The 20,110-nt window shown below is 38.6% G+C and overlaps 1 protein-coding gene across 8 annotated transcripts in view; it reads right to left on the bottom strand.

Annotated features, from left to right (window-relative positions):
• Window positions 1–20,110, bottom strand: part of smtnb (smoothelin b) — a 91,303-nt gene that overhangs the window by 60,811 nt on the left and 10,382 nt on the right. The window contains exon 1 of one of the 8 annotated variants that reach the window (XM_061906663.1): window positions 15,086–15,199. The exons of the other annotated variants lie outside the window; for them this stretch is intronic. The gene's annotated coding sequence lies outside the window, so the exon portion shown is untranslated. Of the gene's footprint in view, window positions 1–15,085; window positions 15,200–20,110 lie in introns of those variants that run through there. 8 annotated transcript variants of the gene reach the window in all.

The following is a 20,110-nucleotide window of genomic DNA, read 5'->3' on the forward strand; positions in this document are numbered from 1 at the left end:
GTAGCTGAGATAGGCACCAATGCCCCCCGCGACACCGAAGGGAATAAGCGGTAGAAATGGATGGATGGGCTAACATTTTTGGGGGGGGGGGGGTTGCTGCTGCAACAGTTAATCCGGTCAATTTATAAAATTCATTAGAATCCTGTCAATTTATCATTTAATGAGAGTAACAAATACAAACAGAAAATCTATGCCTGATCGAGTACCCGGAACCTTAAATATGCAGACATGGTTTCCGCACAGCTGCTGCAAGAGAGCACACATAGGACTAAGTGGTGGTGGTGCGTGGGTGCCATGATTTGTGTGGCGGCAAAAAGCAGAGCTGTTTTGCTTTATTTTTACTTATACCTTCATATCAAAAGTGCAATTTCAATGTTGATTACGTACATTTATTAGAAAGAAATTAAGGTTATGCATTGAGGCTGCAAAATGTGTTTTATCCGATTACCCCATCCATCCATCCATTTTCTACAGTCGGGCGGAGGGCCGGGTACACCCTGGACCAGTCACCACCTCATCGCAGGGCCAACACAGATAGACAACATTCACACACTAGGGCCAATTTAGTGTTGCCAGTCAACCTATCCCCAGGTGCATGTCTTTGGAAGTGGGAGGAAGCCGGAGTACCCTGAGGGAACCCACGCAGTCACGGGGAGAACATGCAAACTCCACACAGAAAGATACCCAGCCCGGGATTGAACCCAGGACTACTCAGGACCTTCGTATTGTGAGGCAGACGCACTAACCCCTCTTCCACAGTGCTGCCCTCCAATTATCTCAATCGAATAAACTTTTTTAGGTAGTATGTATTTTTACTTTGTAAAAAGACATGATTCAAGTCTTGAAACAAACACCTATCAAGACTGACATAAAAATAAAAAACAGCAGCACCTATATTTTAAAGTGTTTTATGCATTTTGATTGGCTGCTGCATTAAAAGTCAACACAAGAGTTAGCTGGCATGAAGCCAGAAGCTGCACCGACTTTTCCTCCTGCGTATTTAAATAGAGAAAAAATAAAACTGTAGCCTTCCAGCACTGTAAATTAACGAGTGGCCATGACGCAAGCAAACAAAACACACCTCATACTAAAGCACATGCCAACAAAAACAAGGGTAACTGGTAAAAGGCAGAAGGGGGATATGAGTACAGGCACAGAGTCCAGCTGCAGTGGCCTTTACACCGGGAGACACAGTGTATGGAGAGGAGACGGAAAAAAAATGAGGTTGCCAAACACCTTTATGCCATTTACCAGAACTGAAAGTTGCTGTTTTTTCCCAAAACAAACCCCATAAACTCCACAGTACCGCCTGAAAACATCCACTGTTTGACCCAGAGAAGAGCCGTTGTACGCAGACAGAAACGCCTTTCACGCCACGTTGCTGGCTAGCAGATGGGTGAGTCAGAACTGATACACAAGTGGGTCTCTTACACACACGCGCGATGATGCATGCTCATAAAAACTACAAGCTGTCAGCACCCTTAGCAATGGTTCTGGTGTAGCCGTGTTACAGTCTGCATTACCTGTCGCCTGCTTGCACACCTGCCGTCGTCGATGGGAGTCACCTGACTCACCCGACCAGATAGGAAGATGGCAAACAGGACAGTGAAGGTGGTTGACTGACAGGGTGAAGACAGGAAAGGCAAACTGGGTCAATCATTACAGACTAATGATAGTGTTTGCTCCATACGCTGGCGTACTTGATCAGTAAGTCTGCGGCGTGACATGGAAGGAGTCAAACTGCGGTGACAAACAAAATACTCAACAAACATTTGGATGCTGGCACTGTAACCCATCCAAAGATGTCCGACTGAGCAGATCAATCAATCACAGTCAATTAGGGAGCGTTAGTGGTTGAGTTTAATCCCATCCAGCTGGTGACTGATCATGCGCTCACCCTTTGAACTCATCTCAGCCACAGACTGAACTTTAACATTTGCAAGGCCAGTTTATCAGATTGTGCCAAATGTGAAATAAGGTCAAACAAAGCATATACTCAAGGTTCCTCAGGTTGGCCTAACACATACACACAAAGGAAGGTATTATTATGTGGTTCAGCTATCCATTACCTGACTCCACAAATACAGAAAAGACTGAAAAAGAAACATTTCACTCTGCTAAATTACTGGACAAATACAGTAAAGAGCAAGTGGTTCACCAGCTGAGTGACACCCCTCTCGTCGACACCTTTCATTAGTTGTGGACCTACCGCTTTGAAAAACGGATTATGTTACTAGGGCTGCAGATGTGTTTGCCTATTTGCATGCTAATGCAAAAACTACAGGCTGATTTTGACTGCACTTTTAGATGATTGTAGCCTGGAGCAAGACAGAAGCAATTACCTTCAGTTTATTACAGGAGTCCTTAGCAAAATTAAAACACAGTGGAATGTCTAAAGTGGACCTTCTGAACTGTTAAGATTTCAAAAACATATCCCCACAGGAATGAATGTAACAACAAATCATTGAATACAGGATTAAACTGCACAAGCAATTTTGTATCAAAAGCAGATCACACGTATTGAATTCAGACAGGCTCATGGCTTTTTCAGAGCAACAGGGGACGCTTGTGGTCCTAAGCCATCAAACGCATGTACGAACACTGGACTGAGGATACAATAAGATGTTTTAGTGTATGCATTGTCCATTTCAAATTGGGTACATTATCCTTTACTTTTTGGTCTCATTGGAATGCCTGGCTTAGATGTAGATTAATACCTAAAGTGCCTGATAAACAGTGTTGGCTAGTATTAATTGACCAAAGTGGTAACATAATGCGCCGCAATCACAGTCAAAATTAATATGTAGCCAAGAATTTATTATAAAAAAACAACTACAAATTATAAATACATTACATTACATTAAACTACTACATTAAGCCATGCAGGTACCGTTAGCTGTGAGTTTGTAGGTTTATTTATGCAAAAACAGGCCTCATACATACAGTAACAGTCTTGCGCCCTTTGTTTTAGACTGCGCAGGATTTCTGATTTCAGTACTCAGAGTATCTGTCATGATCAGGGATGCAGCTGATTCCAATCATCCCTGAGTGAGATGGGCCAATATCAACAGCGATCACATGTGTTAACATTTTTCAATTTATTTATGGTGAGAATTGACAGTGTAAGAATATCAACACCATACTTAAACCAGTTTCTTATTCTATTACATACAATTGTAAGTTCCAAACAAAGTCCATAGTACACAATAACTAAAAAGCAAAAATACTTGCCCTCAAAGTCCTTATGTGTCAAAGGAAAAATATTCCGAGTTGGTAAATATCAAAAACAACAAAATAATGAGAAAATATCGATCTATCGATCATATTGAACTGTGAGTTAGCAATCGACACCATCAATATGTGGATCCATCTGCACTCTTAAATATTGTACACAGACTGTTGTGCTAACACACAAACTGTTACATTATCCTCTGAAGACTCTTATTTAATCAAATTCTTAATTTCCTGTTATTAACTGATTACCTTTTGCTGCAACAAAGTTTCTTCCCGTTTCTTAAAATTTACTTAAATATTTTTTAATGTTTAAAAATATCTTAGCTTAGCTGTTAGCATGCCTGCCTGCTCATGGATTTCTCTCGGTGTGTAAAATCTAGCCTCGTCCTCCAGTGATAGAATTAATGATACTGAAAATACTAAAAAACGCACTTTATTTTACGTAATGGAAGTAAATATTATTAGTAGAGAGGACCAACTCCACACTGTATATGGCGACACATAATTAGCTGCTAGCCACTTGTCAGCTGATAGCATTGGCGACTTCAGTATGCCCGTAATTCATGTGTACGTATTCTCTTATTTTAAGTGTATATATTGTATTTGGCCACCTATGGCTTCCGTCCCCTTGTGATACCACACGGATCTGGAAGTCGGCTACTGTATGCCACAAGTAATTTTTTAAAGTATTTTCCATGATCCTATGCGGCTAACTCTTGCATATTTTGATAAACACTCCCTGTTGTGCTTCTGACCTAAATAAAAGTGTCTGTAAGTTAACATTTTTTTAATGCAGAAACACAAACATTTTTAGTGACAGCTGTGTACTGTGCCTTCAGTATTTATTTGTATTTTATTAAACTTACCAGCCACAACAGTAAAAAAATAAGTTAACCACTGTAAAAAAGTGACAACAGGTATTAATGTTGCAATTTTATTGAGTCTATTTAATTTATGCGTTTTCAGTCTTCTCTTCTAACATTATTGTATTAACAATCTTTGCGATTGCTGGTACTTCTGGAATACGGCTTCGAAAAATAAAACAGAACAAAACAAAAAGGCACAGATTCTGCTGATGTATTGCAATGGTTCAAGCTCTTTGTCAATATTCCCTAAATATTGTGGTCAAACTTCAAATTGTTTAACTGCAGCTTAGGTTTAAATCACATCAAAAAAAAGGTAAAAAAAACAAAATGTATTCTGAGTGTGGTTAAAGACTTGTTAGATGTCAACGCTTAAGTTTACAGTTGACCACATCGATGACAAGGTACTTGCAGCTCAACACTGAGAAAAAGCCCTAAAAACATCCAGCTAGACCTGTCTAGGAGCAGCACAATGACCCCTCTGGCCAGGTCTTGACCTTTTGACCCCCAGTGTGCACACATATGCCGCTAGGATTAGTTTAATGCAGCACTTTTACTCACTAAATGGTGAAAAATGCCAAGAGTACTGAACAGAGAGAAGCTGGTGTGTATAAACCCATGCATTCAGGTGTGAGTGAGGTTCAAGGGTACAATTTGTTGTGGTAGAAATTGAGCACAAGAATAACCATTTCCAGATTCAGCTGAGGTTAGAGTGCATCCAGGCAGCAGATCAGATCAGAGGGCTTCTAACTCTCTGGTGTCAGGACTATGAGGAAGTGTTGCCTTATAAGGACAAAGGACACTCCTTGTAACAAAGCCGAAGTGTATTACCAGCTGCCACTGTAGTGTAAGATCAAATAATCAGGAATACAGTCAAATGTTTCTATCCCATTCATAGCAATTGTTTGGCTTTGGTACCAACTCCAGAATTAAACTGAAAGTCTGCTAGTCGTTGTTTATATGACAGAGGACATGCACACAGAGTGGGCCCACAAAGACCCAGCAAAAAAATAGAAATGTAGTCAGGATACTCAAGAGCCCTTTAAGGCAATCCGTTTAATAAAAGAATTAGTTAAGTTCACTAAGACCTGGAAGATTAACAAAGAAACCAGATTTAAGGCTGGATCCCACACTGGGCGTGCAACTACACCAGGCAGCACCTGTAAAATAAACTTTAAAAAAGGAGAACAATGAATGTAGCATGTGGCAACATGCACCCCTTGAATACAGCTACATGTGCACAGAAGCTTAACTTTCAACTACAACTTGAAGGTATGGCAGACAGAGACATGGGAATATAATGTCCCACTTTCCAGTCCAGAGAGCAAACATAGAGGGGACACATGGCGGAATGCATTCGGGCCAGAGGGGGGTACAAAGCATGAACAACATTCTATAAAACACCATGAAATGCACCGCAAGATCATTTCAATTCAGTCACAAGTGGAACAAAGCCAAGTTTTATAATTACAATGTCTAAACCCTGGGTACAATAACAGTTTGTATTTGTCCACAACATATTTAGTCTATTGGGTGGATTCCAAGATAAAATTAATAAGGTATGCTCCCAAATAACCTGAAGTACTGTAGCTTGAAACGAGAAGGCATAAAAAGCATTAAACTATTAAACAGTATTATTGAAGTAAAAAAACAACAAGCTAAGACAAACATCTAAAGTTTCCTTTGAAGTCTTTGTGGAGACATACTTGAAACACACCTTGAAGACAAAGTATGTGGGCTGTTGCTTCCGTAAATACATATTTGCAACCCTCCAATGTCATATTATAGCCTGATCACGAAAGAGCCTACATACTTTTCCTGATACGATTCCATTATCCTGTGGGGTCACCACTGAGACAGGGGATGGTGCTTCGTCTCATACAAAAAACACTGCTGGTCAAATTGAAGCTGTGTGAATTTCCAGCGACAGGAAGCAGCATTAAGTTTGTGCAAAAACTGTTCGTTCAAACAGATGCTGACTGGCTTAATCCACAGTTAACTTTAACAAAAGCAGTAAGACTTGCACTGCTGAACAGATGAGCTGTGTATAACTTCAGAAGCTCGCAGCATTTACAACAGTGCACTAGAAAGTCCAAACATCAACATCCGGTGGATGTTTCCGAGTAGATCTAAGGAAATGACTCTTTCTATAGGGATTTAAATCTGAGAACTCACATTTATCTTTGCCCGCACCACATGTTCTCTCATTCTTCCAAGTTATTCCTCATTTTATTGTGGAATACTCACAACTTTATGAACACACGTTAAACATCAGTTTCTTTCATACCACTATAGATAGCTTAAAACCTTAAAGGCTAAATTTTAATTAATCTTTCCTAAATGTCAGATATTAGATAAGCAACAAGCGGTTATATTTTGCAGCTGATCTGGATCACGGTTTGGATTCGGGCCTTTTTTTTTTCTTTCTTTTTTTTTTAGCAATTCTTGGGAGGATCTGGCAAAGGCTTTTTAGGTTAGGGGTACAATAGGTTTGGTTACTTGGGATACAATTACACAACACCTGAAAAAAATCTACAATTATTTTTTCTTTGCATTTTCAACTGTTAATGCTGTTAAAAGTATCCTCGTTTACATTAACCTACAAAAACTAAAACCAATGTAAAATGGTAGTTAAGATTATTTGTCCTAACTTAACCAATTTAAAATACCCATTATTCTTTTTATTTCGTATCCTGTTCATGGTCCTGGGTGAGCTGGAGCCCATCCCAGCTGACTTTCAGTGAGAGGTCACCAGTCAATCACAGCGCATTCGAACAAACAAGCAATTCACACCAAGGTGAGATTTTACATTAACCTAAACCTACCCAACTAACCTAAAATGATGTCCTTTTTCCATACTTTTACAGTTGAGAGGGAATCTGTCCAACGTTTACGGCAGCCAGAAGAACAGCCTATTTAGGACATAATTTGTTTATTACAAGCCCTCTGTCTGTGCACTGCAGAATGATCATGAATCTAAAAAGTTGCGGTATATAATTGTTATTACTCCAGTCTGCAACTAATCGTTAAATGGTTAGGGGCCAAAAGCTTAAAGTGGCTCCCTCTGCTCTGGCCTTTTCTAAGACCAGACATCTTTCTTTCACATTTCAATCTTGCCAACACACCTGCCCACATGGCAGAAAATGACGTATGACTTTGATAAAGTCTGTCCAAACGCATTCATACCTGCGATGAGCAGACAAAACCACCTTTGTGACGTCTCCATGGAAACTAGATAACAGAATCCAACTAAAGTGTTTACTGTCTGTTCATTTCAAAGCAACCTGCTGGCAGTGTAGAAGCTGAAAAACTACTGGCAAGCAACCTCTGGATCCCTCACAGCAAATACGATTATAAGACAAACCCCAGTGTAAACACATTTTGCACTACATTGGTTATTGGAGGCTGTGTGCATCACAAACTATTAAAAATGACCGTAAGATTGCACTGCAACACCCTGCAGACAAAAAACAGACGTGTGCGGCCCATCAAACCTGTAATTCACTTACTGTAAGAATGTAATCACATTACCACACCAACACAACCGATGTCACACAACCGATGTTTGTTTGCAAAACTAGGTGTAAAACAGTCACATTATTCCTTTATGAAACAATGATACTGTTTGAAACAAAACTCCCCTAATTCAAAAGCAGTTGAGCTGAACTTGAATTCAACCTTACACAGAGAAATGCTTGCTGAAATAGAAAAGGCAAAAATGTTGCATTCATCCAAATGCATTGTTGCAGCACAATAAACACAAAGCCCTCCGAACTTTTAGCCTTATAGGATTGTTTCTAAATATGGTCATTTGTAGCTGCATCCAGTCAGAGAAGTTTCCTGTTTAAACCAACAAACCCCGGTTACTTCTTATCTCTGTTCTGCATATTTGGATAGAAGACGTCAAACTATCTAATTGTCCACTGTTCTTGTTTTGTTCAAGAAGAGAAGCCACTTTCGCTTTTAAACCGTTCAAGGCGTTTGAAAGTGCGGGACGAATGCTCTGTTGAGAGGACAATAGATGACAGAACGATGGTGGGCTCAGTTCTGCACTTTGCTCGTCGTTGACACTCACAAAAGCACATTTCTGCTTGCCACATGTACACACAATAATATTTTATACTGCAAGAATGGCTTTCTTGGCAGTGTTGTTTCACGCTAGCTGCATTTAAGGACACCGGAAATTGTCAGAGTGGAGATTCTCCGAGACCATTTTCAGTGTTTGTCAGTAAAAAGTCTAATTTAAGAGCTTTCCTTTATGATGTAAAATAACAGCCATATTATATTCAAGTATTACAATATTGTTTTACATTCTTATTGACTTTATTATACTTAAGTGTGACAGCAATTCAACAGATTTAGCAATTCATAATTTTCTTGACTGATCTTTTTGATTGTTAAGCCTTTGATATGACTTTCTTCAGACATCTTATTGGCTGAAATGGTCTTACCATTAGATGTTATACTATATTATTTTCTTTGCTTGTACTTAACATCAGGCACTTGACTTTTAGGGACAACATAATTAAAAAAAATGTATTTACACGGCAATAAAGTTAATTACAGTGCTCCCTTGTATGTCACGGTTAATTGTGACAGGAGAAGACTGCAATTGACGGATATCTCCAAAATAGGACTATTGTTAATAAATCCAAAATGTTTAGTTGGAGCATAACAAAATGTTACTGACCTTCTAAAATTGCTATGGCAGTTGCTCACAAATACTTTGTCACATTCCAGGTAATTCCTTGAGATTAGAACTCGACTTCCATGTGCTGAAACCACAAGCGTTCGTTCTTTCGCAAAAACTTGGGTCAACTTGACAGTCGCAGCTACGACCATTAGCTATGTCAGTATTCCGTTTTAGCATTATTTGTCCGTGTTATGATTCCATATCAGTCAAGACAAAGCTGTTATTGATGTCCAAGATGAAGTGCGTCAAAAGAGTTAATATCCACTCAAAGGCCTACTGAAACCCACTACTACCAACCACGCAGTCTGATAGTTTATATATCAATGATGAAATCTTAACATTGCAACACATGCCAATACGGCCGGTTTAGTTTACTAAATTACAATTTTCAATTTCCCGTGGAGTTTCTTGTTGAAAACGTAGCGGAATGATGACGCGTGTTTGTGACGTCACCGGTTGTAGCGGACATATTAGCCCAGCACCACTTACGGCTAAAATTCGTATCTTTTCATTGCATAATTACACAGTAATTTGGACATCTGTGTTGTTGAATATTTTGCAATTTGTTCAATTAATAATGGGGACTATAAAGAATAATACTGTTGGTGGAAAGCGGTGGATTGCAACTGCCTTTAGCACCGAAACACAGCCGGTGTTTCTATGTTGTGAAGCTTTAACACAGAGCGGTCAAGCAAGCATGGTTCTCTACGTCAACCAGCAAGGTTTTGGATGGGAAAATTATGATATTAAGTCAGCTCTTACCGGGGACTTCAGTGGATTATGCGACTTCCTCCTGCAGCTGTCAAAAAGGCAGCTGTGATCTTTGCTCCTCCATTGGCTTTTCTGAGACACTGGCGTTCACCGCAGCCATCCGACTTTCAGGTATGGCTTTACAATCTCACTATAAGCAGATAAGGGGGCTTCCAGAATTATCTTAGTAAACGTGTCTAATTACATCTGGAATACTCACACTGCTGCCGCCTGGAGCCGTCGCCTTTTCTTTTTTTTTTTTTAGTGCCTCACTCTAACTTTCCTCATCCACAAATCTTTCATCCTCGCTCAAATTAATGGGGAAATCGTCGCTTTCTCAGTCCGAATAGCTCTTGCTGCTGGAGGCTATGATCATAAACAATGTGAGGATGTGAGGAGCCCTACAACCAGTGACGTCACGCGCACATCGTCTGCTACTTCCGGTTAAGGCAGGGCTTTTTTATTAGCGACCAAAAGTTGCGAACTTTATCGTCAATGTTCTCTACTAAATCCTTTCAGCAAAAAAATGGCAATATCGCGAAATGATCAAGTATGACACATAGAATGGACCTGCTATCCCCGTTTAAATAGGAAAATATCATTTCAGTAGGCCTTTAAGTGTAGCAGTTAGTGTCGTAGAAGTTTTATAGTAGTTTCGTTAGCCTGATGTGCTGCGCTGACTCAGACGACACTTGCAACTGTTATCCTTACCAATATAGACATGTTTTAATGAAGTTGTTCTGCCAAAAGTTAACTTGAGGTTGCCATGATGAAGACGGCGCCAAGATAAGCTGCCGTGTTGTTCGTGGTGTTCGACCTTAACCCGAAAAAATTACCACTTGATGAATAGTTATCACCACAATATACTGTCGTATAAAATCAGACAAATTGCACTGTAATACATATAATACAATTCAATTTAACACTTAGTTTAGGCTAAAATCATGGAGAATATGCTAAGCCGCAAGATTTAAAGCGCAAAGTAGCAAGGGATGACTGTATTGCTTTTTCCATGTTGCTGGCATGTTGCATAATTCTGCACAATTTTGATGATTTATTCCTCCCTGTTGTAAAACTGACATTTTTCAACATGTCTCCTGGGGTGGAGGGGGACTGAACTGAGAGCGGACAAACAAACTCATTCTTCCACTCTCACTGTGACCACTAAAAGCACAAAGAGTCGGGAGGGTCATAAAACAAAGACCCAAGAGGTCCTCTATATCACGGGGGCCTAATCACGGAGCGAAGCTGCTACATTTTAAATATACAGATGCTTCGAGATCACCAGGGAGAGGGGACGCTCACAGGGTGGGAATAATTACAAATCATCATGTGAGACATCCATTGTGGGAAATCGGCCAAGCAGGCGCCATGCACAGAAAAGTGCCTATTGGTCACTTTACTTTATAATGACCCCAAAGAAATCACAAGCAGGAAGAGAAAAATCAATCTTCATTCCTTTAGTGTTGTAACACAGGTTTACAGAGGTAATGAGAGGACGCTGCCAGATGCTGCACATGGTAAACTAAAAAGCACCTGCCGTCCTACAGGTTTGACTTACTGGAGACGACTCATTCACACATTGGATGCCATTCATTCCTCAGGTATACTTTTGTCAGTATGTTTTGGCCATGTTGGGGAAATAAAAAGTTATAGAAAACTCCAGTCAAGGTGAACATTTCTCAGAACTGTATACAGCGTTAAAGAAAACATGTTTCTCTTTTGTACTTCGCTTTTTTATATGAGATTGGTGTATGTGCCATTATCTCAGGCAGACCAGTATGGGATTCTGGCGCCACCTCATTGCTTCACCACCTGCTATATAGCATTCTGTGTGTACAAAAAGCTAATTTACCCAGACAAAGATTTCATTTCCAGAGTGGAAAAAAACATTTAAAAGTTCATTATCTTAAGCAGGTGAGTTGGTACCGGGATGCCGTTCAGACAGACGACAATGCACACAAGTAGGACACTAACTGGTTATTTTTTGCGGATATACAAATAATGCCTGCTGAGCGTTAATTTTAAAAACAAAAAGTTTTGCTATGGTGCCATGGAGGGGATTAGAAGTGCAATTTAAATGGCTACTAAAGCGGAAGGGCAAAAATGGGATTAGCGGCGTAAAAGAGCTCGCCATATGAGCTGCTGACCGTTTAGTTCATGAAGTACGACGCAGGGCGGCAGCGCATGCTCATTAACAGGTTTAAAAAGAAACTCATACTTAAATAAGATGGAAATCTAAAAATGGCTTAATTTATATTCCGGAGTGTTTTCATGACAACGCTTGGTAGTCTGTTGGGCTAAAATGGTGGGGGTTTTTTGTTTTGTTTTTAAAAGCATTGAAGTAGAGCTGCACGATTAATTGACATTGAATCTACATCAAGGTTTTCAAATCAGTGCGATTACCAAACTGCAAAAGGCAAAGTTTTTTTTTCCCTCTGCCATCGCCAGCATTTGAGTGACAAAACATGTTCGCCAATGAGAATTGTTGAGCCCTCTGTCCTTTTCCTCCTGGCCAATCAAAAATGTTTAAGGAATCAGCAACTTTGTGTGTGCTGGAGTGGAAGCAGCCAGTACAACAAACACTACTTGCACCTTGGAAAAAGTTTTGGATTGTGACTAGGCCTGAGCCGATAGTCAATCAATCGAACGATAAATGAAAATGAAGTTGAAATACTTTGCTGGCATCAATAAATGTTATGTCCGTGTGTGTTTGTTACTACATCTCTTGCTTCAAACAGGAAGACCGAGTTCTCACTCTGTGCATCGTTCTCAATACCCGAGTGTGTAGAATTAACTGAACGCAGTGAGCCCTCTTTTCAGTCATTCATATTCTTTGTCTCACACAGGATTCACACCTCCCCTACCTGCGACTCGCTAGTAGGAAGTTCCGCGACGTAACAAACAGTAACAGAAAAAAAAAAAAAAAAGATTACAAAGCCAAATGTTCCGTTGTAACATTTCAGCTTTAAATCGGATGGGCAATACGAGACTAACACGGCGAATGAGCGGGAATTTGCAACAAAAAAAAACTACTTTTTTCCAACTGGGAAAACAAATGCACTTTAAGATGTTCTGCTCACAGAGATGAGCACAATTAATTTTTTTGTTTGTTTATTCAGATAACTGAAAATTATTTGCCTTCCAATTACAGTACAATGGTAAAAAATTCCACAGTAATGAGAAATAAGTGTACATTATTTTAAATGTTTACTAGCATTACTATTACGTTATGATCACTGTATAGTTTTTATTGAATATTTATTTAGTTTAAGACCATGATGTACAAAAAAGTTGAGTCGGTCGGCCTAAAGCCAAATAATTTTGAAATTAGATTATTGCATTATGTTCTGAGAGGCACCTTGAGACAAAAAAAATGTTGATTGACAGTCTAAAAGTAACACGTTTTCTTTACTCTTTTTTTTTTTTTTATCCCGCAGTGTTATTGATTTATATGTATAAAACATATACATCGCAAAGGGAAGCGCAGCAGCACTTTTGGAGAGAAAAATCTCAGTTTTTTTTTTTTTTCGCGAAATCAGGCAACCCTACAGGTGAGTAAAATACATGAAGAGCGAACGTTGTCATGTAAAAAAATGGTCTAACAGGTGCAAATATGTGTTTTAGCAGGTCAGTCTGGACATGTGGGAGTAATGTTACAATCATACAAATCAGTGTGTCTGTATAGGTTTGCATAGGACGTCACATCAGTTTTTCTTATTCGCTGCTTAAGCCACGCGATGATTAAGCAGCTTTGAGTGTAGCATTAAAACAAGTGAGTGTGGTTTGAGCAGAAAATGCTGTATTGCTGTTCTGTTCTTGGGTGTTTCAGTCGTTCACATACAAAAGATAGGAAGGAGCTTTCATAGAGTCCCGAAAGAATTGGTTCATAAAAGGTAATAAAGTCAGGGGGAAAACTAAAGTGTGTGAAAGGATATGACTCTTAAAATATCACTTTCATCATCTTGTGGAATACAATAGAACCATGCTCGTGTCTGCAGCGATCACTTTGTAAGATATTTGTTAGAATGTATTATAATGTTGATGCAATAAAGTTTACTTTCTACTATATCAATAGTTTTTGATAGAAGAACAAAACAAAGAAAGGACAAGAGATTGCATTAGTGTGTGTTCTTTTGTGGTTGCTATGCCTGAATGTAATTATGAATAGCAGCTTGTGCAAATAAACTAATGTCATGTTAAGTCCCAGTAATAAATATTGTGATTGTTAGTCCAATCCACCCTATTTTCATTGACCATTTTCATGAACGAAACTAAAAGCTTAGTTGTTACTGCAGGAAAGCCAGCTGCTTTATTCAACACTGATTACCTCATTATAGAGTCTTTAACGATATTTGTTAGCATCAAGAGAATATCCTTAATAGTATTAAACTAGATGAATAAATCTCTCGTAGGCTTAACAGCATACACTATATATTGATATCGCTAGCTAAGATTCATGATGAATAGGGACATATAAAACTAAACAATGAGACAAAAACTTCACACCATAAAAACCACTGCAGACATGAATTGTAGATGACTCATATTTGTAGCAGGAAATAAACTGGAAACAAACAAGGTACTCGTGTCAAACACGCTACCGATGCACGTATAAATCCAACTTTGTCTTTCATGGATTAATGCTTAATTTGTGGAATCCTCAGATGTAAAGACACCATGTGCCTTCAATCTTTTCTTCTGTAAATACCGTAAGTGTCAAGTGAAGTGAGGTTGTAGCAACATCCTTGTCATGATAAATGGTTTAGATCTTAAAAAAATATATTTTTTTCTTAAGAGAGTACAAAGCCACCCCGTCCGATTTCAAAAATTTTCTTCATGATCGCTTTAATAATTGCCTCTAAAACTTTCAAAATAGGCCTAAAGCTTCACTGATCCAAGTAAATAAACAGTAGCCTCATGGGGCTTAGACAATCGCCTGAAACCCAGAAAGGCCCAGATCTGCCTCTCGGTCATGTGATTGCAACCCACTTTTAACAGTGAAGACAGCAGGGAACCAATTTTCTGGCCACATTTGGCAACTTCTAGCAAATCATGAAAATCCAACTTGCTGCGTATTTGTATTAGATAATATATGTCATGTAACAAAAGTTGATGTCCAAAGGTAATCACTCACATTGTCACAGAGCCTCCAAAGTATCTAACATTCATGCTGTCAATTAGTTTTGTCATGGAAAGCGCTTGGTGCTGTTGATGTGGCCCCAGGTGGCAGGGACGAGAGGTAGCGTGCAGGTAACATTTGATTAATGAAAAATAAGAGTGAATGTGAATGTTGTCTGTCTGTCTATCTGTGTTGGCCCTGTGATGAGATGGTGTCTTGTCCAGGGTGTACCCACCTTCCCCCCGAATGCAGCTGAGATAGGCTCCAGCAACCCCCGAAACCCCGAAAGGGACAAGCGGTGGGAAATGGATGGATGGATGAAAGGTAGCACCAGCATAGAATAAGCAAAAGGTGAAACAGGTGAGTCAAAAAATTTACACAAAAAGCCAAACAGGAACCAATGCAGAGACAAAAAAAACTTACAAGCGTAGCACAACGTGAGGAACAAAGAACCACCGGGTACCATACGAAGCAGCGCTGTGTTGAGCATAGACGGAACAATGAACCAGCGCCGTCTGATCAACATTGCTGGCTTAAGAAGGCACCTGATTAAATTTGAAGGACAGCCTGACAGGTGTGTCTCCTGACTGCCAATCAGGAAACAGCCCTCGGGCAGAAGTAAAGTGGAGATTTAAAAAGAAGAGTGCTGGACAGGAATCAAATACCAGAAAACAATACCCACAAGCCCAACCTTTCATGAGCGGTCATGACGGGTTAGTATTTCAAATAGTTTAATAAAACACATTTTCCTTCTGTCACTGCATTGCTAAAAAATTTATTTTCTTTTTACTTTAATACAAATAATACAAAAATGGTGACACTTAAACAAAGGAAGTGAACTAAGTTAAAATGACAAAACATACTATAAGCAAACAATATCTTGTAAGATTCAATTCAACATGTAAAACATATGGGTGTAATTAAATTCCAGTAACAGATATGGTGAAGGGCTCGGATTAAATGAGGTCTGCTTCTTCTTACTCCTTTTCGGATCTGTTGAATTGTGCAAATGTAACCATTTGGGATGGGTGGTATTGTGGTCTCGTGCGATAAACATATATTCAGGGTTTCCCCACACATTCATTTATTTGTGGCGTCCCGCCACGAAAAAATTACGGCTGCCACAAACAAAAAATGTAAAAAAAAAAAATAATAATATATAAAAAAAAATTCGGCTTTTGACTCGCTCGACCACTCATAAAAGCAATGGGACTCTGTGTGAATGGAGCTTGTAGTTACATATTAAATAAATATGTAAATATTATATAAATATGTATATAAATATGTACATAAAGTGTTGTAATTATATTCCAACTCCGCGTTCTTGGTCCTGCTATTTGCTCGGATTTAAGTCCTTTGATTTTTGCCCTTAAAACCAGCCAATGTCCAGGGACTTATATCCTGGGTTTGTAAACTATAACAAAAATGACAAAACACATTTTGATAATAGAAACAATTAACAAAACCACTGTCGTATTGGCCATATGCTATTACTATACTTGGTATCGTTACTGTCTGATAAATGCATTGAGCCGCCTGCCTTTGTTTACATACAAGAGCGCTAGCTTTATGTTAGCATATATCCTCCTACGGTGTGTAAGTTGGCATGGTTAGCTATTCCTCATCTTCCAGAAATGATAGTTGTAAGAAACCTAGTTTATTTTCCAGCATGGAGTTAAGGATGACTGATTTAGAAGTAGCTTTGCACTGTGGAGGGAAGTTAGCCGTGAGATAGAATGCAACATTGTATTGTGTACATGGTTGTTTGTTTGTTGCGGTCAAATTTGCGGGGGCCACCTAGAACGTGTCGTCATCATTCATTATCACGATACGATATAGCATTAACAGCTCTATCATTGGCCAAATTTATATCATGTCGTATTGTAACTTATTTAATGTAAAGTGAAAAAACTATTTCCCATACGTGTTCAGTAATCTAAACATTACCAGAACATGCATGTGGACAACATGGCAACCTGATAACGTAAAATAAAAATAAAGAGATATTGTTTTTTTAAGCTTAGTCTGGATAAAAGTCAGGAAGGAAAGCAGTTTGTGCACATTACCACTGGTCTCGCTTGCATGTTATGCTGCAGTATTTTTAACAGGTCCTTGTGACTATAGACTGTTTTGCTAACAATGTCATGTCATAATGTCAATATAAAAAGGAAAAAAATATTTCACAAGTTTACTTTCTAGTTGCAATGTGAACATTTTCCATAAGTCGAGTTCTACACCCCATGGAGCTCTGTCGACAGTAGTAAAAGGGGACTGGTCTGTCAACTCAACGCAAGCATTTTTTGTGGGAACCTGGGATCTTGCTGACACACAAGGGTGGTCATATATGGAGGGACCAAGCTCACAGAAAGCAGTCTCTGTTGAGCTTAGCATCACAAAATAATAAAACTTCCTGGATTCTCATATGCATCTTTTTTTGTTTTACTGCAGCTCTCTGGTCAAAACTGCTTTTACAAGATTTCGCTTTTGAAAAATACATAAAATCCCCCGAGCTACAATTTCTTAGTTGAAAAGCCCAGTTCATCCACGTTACTCCCACATTTTTGTCCTTTTCCTTTTTTAAGAACCCATAAATTGACTAATCAATGCACCAGACTTTAATTATATCCATTACACGTGAAGAGAAAGAAATATGCTAAAGGACTGTCCCCCTACATGGTGATTTATGAGCAACTTGGCAAGATGATTACAGTTTGGAGAAACAACAGATAGCCAGAAAGGTCAATATATTAAAACTGTACTTTTTTTCTTTGTTTCAGAATAAACAGTCTCTTCTTTAAGTGTCATGTGAGTATAAATAGAGATACCAAAATGCAGAATCCCTTTTTTAAAAGTTCTTGGGAGAGTAGGCTTGTGCGACTAATGACATTTAAAAGTACCTCCTCATACACAAACACAGACAAGCAGCATTCTGACCAGACAAAGTCGAAAACCGACGCAGTACAATAATAAAAAAGATGTGCTCGCCTGCAAAGAGCCTCCATAGGTAGTCAGGAATGCAATTAATTGCAACTGTTCAACGTGTGTATATAAATGCTTTAAAATGTGATATCGAAAATTATCGGTATCTGTTTCAAAAAGTAAAATTTATGACTTTATAAAAAGCCGCTGTGTACATGGACGTAGGAAGAAGTACAGAGCGCCAATAAACCTTAAAAAGGCCCAATCACATAATATCTATGGCTTTTCTCACACACAAGTGAATGCAAGGCATACCTGGTCAACAGCCATACAGATCACACTGAGGGTGGCCGTATAAACAACTTTAACACTGTTACAAATATGCGCCTCACTGCGAACCCACACCAAACAAGAATGACAAACACATTTCGCGGGAACATCCGCACAACACAAACACGACAGAACAAATACTCAGAAACCCTTGCAGCACTAACTCTTCCGAGACGCTACAATATATACGCCCCTGCTAGCCCCCACTTTAACCACACCCCCTCAACCCCACCCACCAAAACCTCATGCTCTCAGGGAGAGCATGTTCCAAATTCCAAGCTTCTGTTTTAAGGCATGTTGAAAAAAAATGATGCACTTTGCGACTTCAATAATAAATATGGCAGTGCCATGTTGGAATTTTTTTCCATAACTTGAGTTGATTTTTTTTTGAAAACCTTGTTACAGTGTTTAATGCATCCAGTGGGGCATCACAACAAAAATATGCATAATAATGTGTTAATTCAGAGACTGTATACATTTGTATTGGTTGATATCGGAATATCGGCAAAAAAGCCATTAACGGACACCTCTAGTATATCCATCCATCCATTTCTACCGCTTATTCCCTTTGGGGTCGCTGGTGCCTATCTTAGCTACAGTCGGGCGGAAGGTCACTGGACAAGTCGCCACCTCATCGCAGGGCCAACACAGATAGACAGACAACATTCACACTCACACACTAGGGCCAATTTACTGTTGCCAATCAACCTATCACCTCTAGTACCCATCAATATTTTATAAGAGTTGTGCAAATATTGTGGCTTTACAAAGATAATGCTCTGCTTTGACTAATACTACCACAAAGTTATTATATTAATAATCTGCTTATTATTGTGTAGGGATGTCCTCATCAGGGTATTATGATGGCGAATCAGAGATTGATCGATACCGATCACGTGTGTTAACTACCATTTTTTTTCCATTTATGGTTAGTGCTACAGCTGAACGATTATTCAACATCACGGTTTTAATCAGTGCAATAGATAACTGCAAGAGGCAGAGTTTTTGGAGTTTGGGGATTGCCCAGAACTTTAAATATGCGGACATAGTTTTTCTGAGGACCGCTGCAAAAGAGCGCACATAAAAGGGTTGGTGTTTGGGGCTGTGATCTGTATGTTATTTAAAATCCTTAATAATAAACACATATTTAAAGTGCAATATTGATGATGTGCGTTTATTAAAAAAAAAAAAAAACTAATTAATGTTCAGAGAAGCAAAAAAAAATATTTTTACTTTTTTCATTTTATTTTACCTAAAACAGAGAAGCTCTAAAGTGTTTTTCATTCGAATTTTTGATTGGTTGAACAAAAACAATCAATAGCTTACTGAATAAGTAAAACAGTCATCACATACCATATATATATATTGTACACTATATCTGTAAAAGGTTTATGTAGCTATGTTATGTTTATATTAGGAGTGTCAAATTAAATGGAGTGAACATGTGTGATTAATCACAAAATCGATTGCATTAATCATGGATCAGCACAGATTAATCACCCAATCTATTTTGACCGCACATAATCCTCTCCTGATGGTTATCTGAAAAGGTGGTGTGGGTAGTTATACAGTCAGTGATCAGGTCAGTGCATACGTGGCAAATTTTATTTAAATAATACACCCTAATGGGATTTTAGATAATACTATTAGCACATTTTGAATAAATTATGTATATCTGGTAAAACATTTTTTTTAAATGTTGTATTTTTGTGTCAAAATAAGGGTATTTTTTTAAAAGTTGATTTAAATTATGTGAGCAAGTAATTTAGAAATGACAAAGTCTTATTAAAACAATTTGACAGCAAAGTTTATATAGTTATAATATACCTCTTCACATGTGTACGACAGCAGTTTTCAAATAGGGGATGAAACAATATGAACATTTCATATCACGGTCATCGTGATCAAAATGATCAGTTATTGTTAAATGTGTAACAAAGAAGTAATAAATTGAGATATTTAGATTTGTTACAATAATTAATATATACCTACTGTTAGAAAGTCCACTATTTTGCATGTTTTATGTTCTAAATTGTTCCATCCGTTGTGATGTCCTACCCTGTTCAGCGATTCTTGAACGCACCGTAAAAACACCTTTGTGTTACTCTGCGCTAAGAGCACACAGCTTGTTGGTTCAATGTACACAATTGAAGAGTTTAGTTGCTCAGACAGCAATGTGCTTAAGTTTAGATTGGACTA

The sequence above is a fragment of the Nerophis ophidion genome, linkage group LG07 (genome assembly GCF_033978795.1).
Source record: "Nerophis ophidion isolate RoL-2023_Sa linkage group LG07, RoL_Noph_v1.0, whole genome shotgun sequence".
In the NCBI taxonomy this organism is placed as follows: domain Eukaryota; kingdom Metazoa; phylum Chordata; class Actinopteri; order Syngnathiformes; family Syngnathidae; genus Nerophis; species Nerophis ophidion.